General features: G+C 36.3%; 1 protein-coding gene across 1 annotated transcript in view; it reads right to left on the bottom strand.

Moving 5' to 3' along the window:
* Positions 1 to 12,281, bottom strand: part of LOC149528928 (Zn-dependent exopeptidases superfamily protein) — a 184,700-nt gene that overhangs the window by 41,409 nt on the left and 131,010 nt on the right. The window lies entirely within an intron of this gene.

Below are 12,281 nucleotides of genomic sequence, written 5' to 3'. Positions count from 1 at the left end.
CGAAGTTCCTTCACTTTCAATTAAATGAAAAAAAACAATACGAAAATAAACAAAAATATCATCTCAAATATAGTCCCTTCACTATCAATAAAGAAGTTTGACAATAGGAAAATGAACAAATATTACCTCAAATATAGTGCCAATACAAAAAACTAATGGATAATTCAATGTCCTAAATATACATGGTTGCAAAGATGTAAAAATGTTGTGCCCGTACAAAACATTATGTTTCAAGCATAGTTACGGGACTTTGCGAGTCCAAGCCAATGTCCACATTTCCGAGGCAAATGGCCTCTGGACTCGGACGAGTCCTGGCAAAGTCTACGTGGACTCGCCGAGTCCTAAGGTTACGACTCTTGCCGGTGGCTGAAGCCATAAAGAGCAAAAAAAAAAGGCTAAGTTGTTTATTTTTTGTTTTGTATAACATCCATTTGACCTAAAAAGGTCATTCCACCCTTTGCTAATGCTTGTGATAGAGAGCAAAGAGTTAGAGAAGAGTATTAGGGTTTTGAGAGAGAAATTAGGAAACTGGTTGGCTCTCCCATATCGATTGCCAATGGTTTGTGCAACTTTGTAGCTTGCACTTAAGCATTGAAAGGAGCTTAAGGAAGCATTTGGAGGAGGCTTCTATAAACTTGCATTTCAATTGTTTGTGCAAATTTGAAGAGATAAGCGACAAGTTGCATTTTTTTGTGTTGTTTTGTAAATTACTAAATTGTTTTACATTCATGTTTTTTACTTTTCATTTTGTTTACATTTGTTTTAGTCTCTACTTCTAGTATCTACTATTTAGATTTATTCTAATTTATCTCAATGACAAACTTGATAAGTAAGAACTAAGAAGGCCCTAAAGTTTAAAAATCTGATTTGATGCTAACTTTTTTCTAGTTATAATATATTCATATTGTAGTAGCACCCACATTGACATGATGCCTCAGGGTGAGCCTTATGGACGTGGAACTAGGGCTACATGTAACCCTGATGCAGACCCAGCTGCAATAGCAAGGGATGGAGCTTGGAAACATGTCATCCCGAGCCACAAACAAGGAGTTGTTACATGTTTGCATTGCAGTGTAACATATAACAGGGGAGGCATAAATAGATTGAAGTATCACTTGGCACATATACCTACCTTAGTATGTTATGCGAGACGTGCAAGCTCTTCTAGAGGAAAAAATGGAGAAAAAGGAATTGAAAAATAAGCAACAAGAAGAAATGGCACAACTAGCGCAAGAGGGATCTTCTAGCTTTCACTCTCCATTATCCCCTACTCCACCTACTAGTGCTACTGCTTCTACGAGTGTAACCATTGGGCCTCACATTCGTAAGAAAAGATTGACACTTGATTCCATCTTTGTTCCACGCACGGCTCCACATGCACAACCATCGCTTGAGCGCATGGGTTGGAACAAGGAGAAGCATGATAATGCAAAATTGCCACTTGGAGACTTCTTCATCTACAACAACATTTCATTCAATGCAACAAGGTACTTATTTATTTAATTTATGTCTTCTCTTGCTTTCAAGTTTCAAGAGACAATAATATTCTTATTTTGTTTATTTTAATTTGTTTTCAAATTTAACAGTAATAATATGATATACTAATTTGTTTAAATTTTATTTAATTTGTTTTAGGTCCCCTTATTGGCAAATTGCAATCAATGTTGTTACTATTTGTGGTCCGAGGTTCAAAGCCCCGAGTGCTGACGAGCTAGGAGGCCCTATTTTGACCCAAAAGGTGGCTGATGTAGAAGGTTCAATTAAGGAGCAGCGTAAGGTGTGGAAGACAAAGGGTTGACCATCATGACAGATGGTTAAACTAATAGAAGGATTAGAACACTCAACTTTCTTGTCTCCTCATCAAATAATTGTACACATTAAAAATTTAGAAGTAGAACTTGCACTTAAAAATTTAGGATCTTGATTAAGTGATTAAGTTTACAAGTTATGAATTTATAATTGATTATTGATCATTATACTAATTTGTTTCTTTTCCTTCAGATGCCATAATGTTTTTGAAATTAATTGATGCCTCAAGAAAAACAAAGAATGTTGAATATCTTTGTGAGGTAATGGAGGGTGAGGAGAACGTGGTGTAGATAGTTACAAATAATCTAGCAAATTATGTTGTTGCAGGAAGGCTTCTTATGGAGAGACACCCTCACTTATTTTGGACCCCTTGTGCTGCTCACTACATTGACCTCATGTTAGAGGATCTTCGTAAACTCCCTTGGATAAAAACAATTATAGAGCAAAGAAGGAGTGTATGCAAATTCATATATTATCATACATGGGTCCTCAACCTCATGAGGAAATACACAGAACAAAAGGAGTTGTCTCATCTAGGGGTCACTAGATTTGCAACCAATTTTCTCACATTGCAATCCTTGCTTGATTCAAAGGGAGGTTTGAGACGCATGTTTGTAAGTGAGGAGTGGATCGCATCATCATATGCAAAGACCACTGCAGGGACTAATACAGCTAACAGCATTTTTTCTGAGGCTTCCTTTTGGACACCAATCACTAAGATTGAGAAGGTAATTTTCCTTTTTGTCCTTATTTCAAGTTTTTTGTTTATTAAATTATGTTATAAATTATTGTTCATTTTTTAAAAGAAAATTTAAAACTGATTGTTTCTCTTTCAATTTTCATAATGAATCTAGTTCATAAAGCCACTTGTTGTTCTCCTACGAATTGTTGATGGAGAGAAGCCCTCAATGGGCTACATTTATGAGGGCATAAATAGGGTGAAGGAGGCCATTCACTCTTTGTTTGCAAGGAATCGAGATAGGTATGGGCCTATATGGGATGTCATTGATAGATCTTAGCACAATTTATTTCATAGGCCTATACATGCAGCGACCTACTTCCTTAACCCAGCATACCAATTCAGCCCACATTTCAAGGCTGATGATGAGGTGTGCAGTGGTCTCTATGATGTTGTAGAGAGAATGTCACCTGATTCAAGAGTTGGAACAATTGTATTCTGTGAGATTGAGTTGTTTAAGAAAGCTCAAGGAGACTTATTTGCACAGGAGTTGTGCAAGAAAAATAGGACAGAAATGATGCCTGGTAAAGATCTATGATTCTACATCCTAATTTCTAATTCTATTACCATTTTAATTTGAAAAAGTCAGAGTTATTGAATTTATTTAAAATTTTCTTGCTTCAATTGCATGTTGGGAGATGTTTGGCACTAAGGTGCCAAATTTACAGAGGATTGCGATTCGCATCTTGAGCCAACCATCTAATGCATCAGAATGCAAACATAATTGGAATCTATTTGAGCATATACACTTGAAGAAGTGCAATAGGTTGGCAGTGCAAAAATTGAATGATCTTGTCTTTGTTCACTACAACCTTTGTCTTCGCCATAGACAGATCTTAGGCACCGATACATCACCGATTATATTAGAGATTGTTGATCCAAATGCAAAGTGGAACATGGAGATTGATGATCCTATCTTCAGTGATGAAGACGTGGAGTGGGCTGATCAGGTGGATCGGTAGGCTGAGGCAGTAGCGATGGCAGTCAAGGAGGCTAGAGTGCGAGGAGACAAAGTGCAGGACCCTGAGGCTAGGAGTGATGGATTCGAGTTTTCTGATGAGGATTACGTAGGTGAGGGTGAGGATGAGGATGAGGATGAGGATGAGGTTCGGCCTCAAATAAAGGGAGAGGATAGTTGTATAGTCTTCCATGACTTATCTTAGGCATACTCGTAGGAGGACATAGGCTACTATGAGCCTTAGTCTTCTACACTCTAATTGTTATTTTGATATGTGTTTTGAACTTTTGATACCATGGATTTCGTAATCCATGATTATTGTAGACATTTGACACTACAGTGACACTATGTTTATTACTTTATATTGTGTTATTCAGTTTTTTTACTTCAGAAATTTGCTTTTATACTTATGTGATCTATGCAAAATTGTGTGTGTATTAAGTAGCTTCTACTAATCTCAATTATTGTGTATTTGATGTTGATTGACAAAAAGATGCATGAAAAAATCTTAAAATACTTTAAAATATTTGAATTTCATGGGTTCTTCAATTTTCCGAGTCCTTGCCAAGTTCGGTCGCCGAGTCCAAGTTCAAGCCCAATTTTGACTTTCAGAGTCAAAGCCGAGACCGAGTCCCATAACACTGGTTTCAAGTTTCAAAGCTTGAAACTCGTCTTTCCATCCATGCAAAAGTCACATTTCAACATTTTTTCGAATTGATCCATGTTTTTGTTCTCTTTTTGTCTTAATGCAGGACAAATGGAAAGAACTTTCAGAAACTTTTAAAAAGGTTAATAATAAAGATCAATAAATCCAACACAAGGTTAATTTCAAACTCAAAATGCAACCACATTGTTGAGTGCACATTAATTGGAGTGACACACATTACGAAAAGATAGATAGTTTCTTCCAAAGAAGATGGCTACAAGGTTAGGGGTACATCTCTATATAGGAAATGAAGTTGTGAAGGAAAAGATCAAAATCCCTATATCAGAAGCACACCTTTGTGAATAAGTGGCATTTCAAATTCAAATTTGGAATTGTTTAGTGCATGTTAAACTTCTATAATATTTCACTAACTAGATTTATGAAACCATGACTTAAGGATTAGACATCCGCATTAATTTCTCCATTAGAAAGACTCATTTATATATCAACCTGGGACGTGGAACTTGAAATGGTGCAGCACTATATGTGCACCAAGAACTAACTAAGGTCACACCTACTTTAGATTGAAAGAAAATGATTCCTAGAAAGTAAAGTGCTGAAAAAGGGAATAACATAAACACCAAACATGCTTTAATAACTAATTTTAACGAAACAACCAACAATACAGTCAGCAAAAACAAACCAGGGATTGCTCTGTCTTTTCTGTAGAAACAAACAAAGAATCGGGTTCTAGTACCTGTAAGAACAGACAACTGCCAAGACTGATTAGAACTACAAAACAACAAATCACCTACTTAAAGAGAATGGATGAGACTCCCCTCAAGTGGAGCCCCTTAAGTGAGTTTCCCAGAACGGAACTCAGACTTGAGAAACCTAAAGTAACATTTTTCATAATGAACTTGGCTACAGCATAACAACAGATAAGACTGTATTTCAGTAAACTATAGTGAACAAGATTACAACATTTAGAAGTTCTCTAACCTCAAAGAGGAACAACTAAGTCTTATTTATAGATGGAAATCCTAACTACTCTTAACTACTTGGTCAATTCCACTCCCCACAAGCTAGGACAGTCGCCTTATTCAAAGCATTAAAAGGGGGAGGTTGTGCAAGGGCAAGTCAACTCAACTCAACCCTGCTTCAGAGAACATCAAGCACAATAGACCCCCCCTATATATATTCAATTGTCAGACACGAACACTAAAGCGGGAGTTATTTCTTCAACAAAAATTGGAAGTATTCAATTCTTTGACTCCTTCAATGCACTACACTATTTGACATCATCAACAACTGAGCACCTAGTAGGAGGTTCTTCCACTTTCTAAGCTTCACTCTTAATTCCATCAAGTTGTTAGTGTGCACAATTACATTTGCATATCCATGAGTACTTTAGAATGATAGCACTCAATCACATGCAACATTTATCATAGATATATCACATAGCAGATTAATATTATTAAAAAGGGACTAAAAAGGTTCTAAGGATGAATCGTGTTGCAAACTTGACAAGTTTTCAGGAAACGACATAAATGTATCAGAAATCATGTGCTACAAGTATCAGAAAGTCTAATGAAATTAAGCCATCATTTAGGCTCATGATTCCCCCAACCTAACGCAGTGCAAGGTAGGAGAATCCCAAAAGGAGATGTCCTAACCCCCAGCAAATAACCACTCAACGGAAACACAATAACAATGCAAGATTTGATATGAAATCACAACTCTTTATTCATAAAATAACTGTTACATGCAATGTGTCGGGCTGTAAGGCCTTCCCGGTTATGGCCAAATACAATAGCAATTACAATAATAGTTCTGCAAGATCTCTCAAGATCCAACCCAAACACTAGCTAGTCCAGATCCACACTCTGGTAGAAACCTCCAAGATCTCGACTTTTGCTCGCAAACCACCAAGCAACCTCCTTATTTTTAAACCGCAGCCACTAGCTCTTCTCACAAACTCGCAACTCCACCACAATCCTGCTATAAACTGCCTCACATTCGGCACTCTTTCCACAAACTCAGGAAAACTCGCCCTTTAGCTTCCTCTTTCTCTCCAAGCTTCTACTAAGAAGAAATCACACCTTCAAGCTTTATTAGAAATGCTCATATGCCTTGCTTAAATAGGCACTTACCACCCAAGATGTTACCAACACAACCAATGTGGGATAAAAGGTAAATGCAACTACCTTACAACAAATATTTAATTCCCACCCAAATACAACTAAGCACCACCATGTGGCCCAACAAATATTAAATGCATGATTTAAGGAAACGTCCACAAACTTCTAGAATTCTACCTATACAACTCGATAAATGGAATGACAACCATTTTTATTTATTTTTCTATTTACGCCACCCATGCACCTTCAAAATAGAAATTCTTTTTTTTCTCCTTTTTTTCTATTTTTTATTTTTTATTATTTTTTCTCTAATTTTCTTCACTTTCTCTCTCCTCCAGTTTTTTTTCTCTCTTTATTTTCTAATGCAAGATGCTCTTGCATCGCAACCCAAAGATCTAATGGTTCTACCACAATTGGAGCTTGATTTGTCAACTTGGCTTGAGCCTTGAAATCCACAACCTCTGTTTTCCTAGGAGTTTGTGCAAATTCCAGTAGAAACCTTGGTTCTTTAGCAACCTGTCCCACCTCGCTTATTTTGCCTCCTCACTATACTAGTAACTCATGTAGTTTGGAATTAGCCACGAGAAGATAGGGAGCTCAAAAATTAGAAAATAATACTGTTATATTGTCCCGTCCAGGTGAATGTATTTTCTAGCCCTTTGGACAGCTGCACAGTAATTTTGTAGTGGATGGAGTACATCTTGTTTCAACCCTTTAGGTAATCCAATCCATATTTGTGATACATACCCAACACTGTCTTACCAGAGGTTGCAGCCACCCGCTCATATCATTGATAAGCTTGAAAATCACAAAAATACAGAGGGGAGCAGGTGAATCAGTAATTTAATACTTTAAAATAGTAAACAACTTAGCTTAAGCAAGGAAGACAAGAACACACATATTTATCTCATGAAACCCTTTTGGGTAAAAACCACAATATCACTAATCTCCAACAAAATGGGCTGCTACCCACTAAAATAAAGAGCTGCAACTCTTTGGCTTACCCAAAGACAATAAAGGCTCCAACCTTAATGACCAAAGGCATCAACCTTCAACGGGCTACTACCCACAACAATCAGTAAAAAGGAATAACAAAGAGTTCAAATTCCTATTTTACCATGAATTGGTAAACAACGAAACCCACAATAAGCAGTTCTCCAGATTCTACAAATGCAAAAACGCAGCACACACCTACGCATATGCAACCCTCTTCCCCGAAGAATAAGTATTTCAACATTTACTTATGAACCAACTCTGTGAAAGTCTTCTGAGCTTTTCAGAATTGTTGTCTCCTCAATGCTCTTACACAAGTCTTGCAGGGAATTGACATGATTCCAAAAAAAAATCTTAAAGACGGCTCTGTATGTTATATATATCAAACTGCTCTCCTACTGTACTCACGCACAGATCGTTTTTAATATTATGCACTTGTTAATCTATCAGCGAAAACTATAGCCTCCACTCTTTATATATTTAAAAGGAAAAACACCATTTTCTAAAAATTGATTTTTCATGCCAGAACCATGTCATCCATCAATCTTTTTAACTGATATTGTTACATACTAATTTGCTAGGCTGAAATAAATTACTAAATACTAGAGCAATGAAAGAAGCATACATAATCATATTACCGAAATAAACATTCATAACTTCTTACAATCCATTTCATGTGAAAAATAACTGTAAAACTGAACTAACTAACTAACTGTTTTATACAACTTAAACTAAATCATTTCCATTCATTTCATGTATTAATTACAAGAAAGAAAGAAATATATTGCATGATAAAGAATTGAAAAGAAAACATACAATCCTAGCTGAGATATTTGTTGATGTTGTGCAAGCCTTGGCTTTTAGGAAAGCGGAGAAGCATTAGCTTAGGCTTAACCTCCCAACCACGGACCTTTTTAATCCCCACACAATCTTTTGACAAGAAAGGCCCTCCCTACCTCGGGGTTAGGCTTGGGGCACTATCAGTCCAGCCATCCGAACAATACCGGTATTCAGAATGTCTGCTCAGTTAATAGAAAGACATGCCTAATTAACTGGCGCCACCAACATCATGTGATCTACCGAAGGCAAGCATGCCTTTAACGACCTTGGCCAAGATTTAGATGGGTATTATGATACCCGATCACTACCGCTCGACTTGACAACAGAGTATATTGTAAAATCCCCTAGACGGTTATAGTTTAACAATTAAATACACATCAATTACCTTGACAAATCAGGAGTTCGACATTTTGTCAAACAGTTGGTCAACAATTCAGTTATCAAAGTAAGTGTTTGAATTTTATCACAGCTGGAAATAATGAAATTCTCAATAAAAATACTGAATTTTGACTGAATAGACAATATCGAATCTCTTCTTCCCTTTATTTTGAAACATTTGCCACTCATATGTTAAGATATATATACCCACTTGCAATTTATTGCTGCAATTGAAATCAAATTGACTACATAAAATTTTGAAACCAATTAATAATCACTCGAACCTAGTTTGCACAATCAGCATTACTGAATCCCTTGAAATTAATCGACAATGCTCTCCAAGTCTACTGCTTGTATCAGTCCCAGTTTGATAGATACGATCTCAAACATGTATATGTTGAACACCACATAATTGTTGGAGGAGCCACGATATCCAGGAGTGGTCTAACGCTAATGGCCCAAGATGAACGTTGATCATTAATGACAGGTCTCGAGTGGATGAAGGATGCCTGGGGTGCAAGATCGCGTACAGCTGATAGGCTAGTCTTCACGCATTTGGCAAATAAATGCAGACCAAATATGATTGCCGTCCAGACCAAGAGCAATTGGTTCGGTACAGAATTCACCTAGCTAGGTCACTAAATACTAGAAATGCTACTCCAGAATATCAATCGGGAGCTCTCAATTTCACAAGGCCGATGCCCTTCAATGCCACAGTAAATTCAATAGCAGACTCTGAACGTCTATAAAAAATTTCCTTCACACAATTCTACTAGACACCTTTCAAACAATTGGAGAAGTTAGACAAAATTGCTATACAGCAGCAACAATTTGCCACAATACTTAGAGATGATTCCGAAATTATAACACTAACCTCCCAGTCACAGATAGGAGACTTAACCAGTGAAACCACTATACATCAGCAATGACTTCAAACAATCTTCAGAAACATCAAAAACCCTTATACATCAGCAAGGGCTCGCAATTCAGAACTCAGTTAAAAAACCACAAAGGCAACAAAGCAAAATATATATTCAAGCGTGTCTTTTCCCAATGAAAAGAGCTCTCATTTATAAGCTTTTCGTTGGCAAAAGTTTCCATAAAATTCCACTTGAGAAAACGTAGAAGTTTCCCAAAAGAACTCAACACTAGAAACTTTCCAACTTGTTTTTTAGAAATATCTTTTTAAGTCATTATTATAATAATACAAACATTATTATAATAATGCAACTCAATGAATAAATAAATAAGAGCTCATGTAATTATTAACCTGATCAACTGCAGGTGACGACGAACTGCCAAGCCATCCACTGCCCTGCTAAAAATAGCAATTGCCTATAATAGACTTACTAAAAATAGTAAGTAATCAACTAAGACCCCCAAAACACCCTGTCAGCTCACGAGGGTCGCTATGATGAGCTAACTCAATCAACTACACAGACTGGCCAAAAACGGGGACATTACATATATGAATTGGACAACATGAGCTTACTTGGACGTTCTTAAGAGTTTAATTATATATTTTATCATGTTTGATAGTTCTGATTTATGTTCTTCCTTTTGCAAGGATTTCCTCCACCTCTTCACCCTCTTTCATTGGTCCTTCCGACTAGGGTGAATCCTTGGTGATTGATTATGCTGCTAAGCATGGAATTCCTCCATTAGCAGTATATTGCTGACACTTAGCTGAAAACATAAGATAAATCAACTCTGGCAGTAAGTCATTTTGATGAATCAGAAATCATAAAATAAGATGTTTTATAGACGTACATAGAACTGTTCTTTAAGAGAGTCAGGGTTGTGCATTCCGACTCATTTTAGATGCTAAATAGTTCATATTTAATCATGAAGAAAGAACCAAAATGGTCGGCAGACATGAGTCGAGTACTTATACTTCACTTGTAACATTGAAACACAAAAAGATTGAGGAAAAATGGCAGGTTTAGATTTATCAAGATAATTACTAGCATCGATTTCTGAATAAGAAGACTGGAAGTAAACATAACCTGATCGTTGATCAATGAGACTTAGGAAGTCTTGACCGAGCAGCTCAAGCCATCTGAACTGTAGAGAAAAATGCTAGAAGTCTAGTATGTAAAATCTCGTGAGATAGATGAAGCTCTATCTTTTAATGTAAGGAAGGCCAAATGCTGTTCTTGGCAATCGACAATGTGAGAAGTTTTAAATATAAGCCATGGCCCAAGGCAGCATTTTTAAAGAACAAGATCCTCGGTTTTCTTGAATTCACTGAAAAAAAGGAAGAGGCATCCAATGTACTCAACGTCTCTCATAGAGATTTATAATTTTAAAACAAATATCAACGGGCTCCTTTGAACAGTTATTAAAAAAAGGAAATCCATAATTATATTTATATATATATGCATATATATATTTTTTATTTTCAAAATGATGTCATCATACTATTATTATGTCCAAGGTCATACCTATTAAAATATGCATATCTATATACGTGCATAATTTGGAGGATTATGATTTATCTCAACCTCATATCCTCCTGATGTATATATATATGCATTTATATATTTATACATATGTTAATAGAGACGGGCTCGGAGATATAATATCATGGTGGCATCATACCTTTATATATTTATGATGAAGAAAATGAAGATGCCAATATAGAACAACAAAGGTACGAATTTTCATTATGTTTTAATATATAAACATTTTATATGTTGCCCAAGTAGCTCATGCGTGTCCAATGTATATACCTCGTTATGAAGTTGCTAGATTCTTGCCAGGGTAGTCAGAGGCCATGCCTGATGATCAGACAAATGGACTAGAGTAGTGCATCATTCCTTAAATTCAGTTTAGCAATGTTTTCTCCCCTTCATCTGCTCTCGCAACCACCCGTGCAACGTGTCCACAATAATAACAAGTTCTTCCCATTTTAAATCAATACCAAAATGTAACGCAGATAATTGTAACAATGGCTAACTACCACAATCCAGTAAACATAACAAGCAATTATTAACTACCATTATCAAGTACATGAGGAGCAACAGACTACCATTATCAAATACATGACGAGCAATGATTAACTACCTTTATCAAATACATGACAAGCAACGGTTAACTACCATCGTCAATAAGCAATTATACAACATAATTGTAAACAATCAAGTTCACATGAAATAAATAGTTAATTATAACTTCCTTTTCACATGATCAGAGGAAATGATGGTTTTAGACTTATCATCTCAACGGCAATAAATTAAATTTAATTAAGTCAAAAATTTTGGGATGTAACATACCTTCCCCCTTATGTTTCATTGTCCCCGATGACTTCTATAGATAAATAAAAAATAGTATCTGAACAATGTTTTTAACATTGCAAAAAAAAAAGGAAAAAGACGAAAGGATTAAATCAGGCTCTGGCCCTAAAGAAAGGATGAGGGTATTTCTAGAAAATCTCATTGTAGTCTTCCCAATTAGCATTGTCCTCTGCATACTGGTCCTATTGGACCTTGCATTGAGTCACATCTCGATTTCGTAAGTGAAGATTACGCACCTCGAGTATTCTGAGTGGTTCTATTTCCACCACCCCTGGGTCTCATACCTACAATACGTTCCAATCAATTATATGATCATGATGAGTGATATACTTCTTAAGATATGACACATGAAAGACGTCATCCTGGCAAGAGTTGGAAGTAGTGCAATTTTGTAGGCCTCCGGGTTCATGACTTCCAACACCTCAAAGGGTCCCACATATCTTGGGGCTAACTTGGCATTCTTGCTGAACTTGATGGTGCT

Source organism: Cupressus sempervirens, chromosome 11 (genome assembly GCF_028749045.1).
Source record: "Cupressus sempervirens isolate cs-2001-9-10 chromosome 11, ASM2874904v1, whole genome shotgun sequence".
Taxonomy (NCBI): Eukaryota; Viridiplantae; Streptophyta; class Pinopsida; order Cupressales; family Cupressaceae; genus Cupressus; species Cupressus sempervirens.
This window is presented reverse-complemented; position numbering and strand designations above follow the sequence as displayed.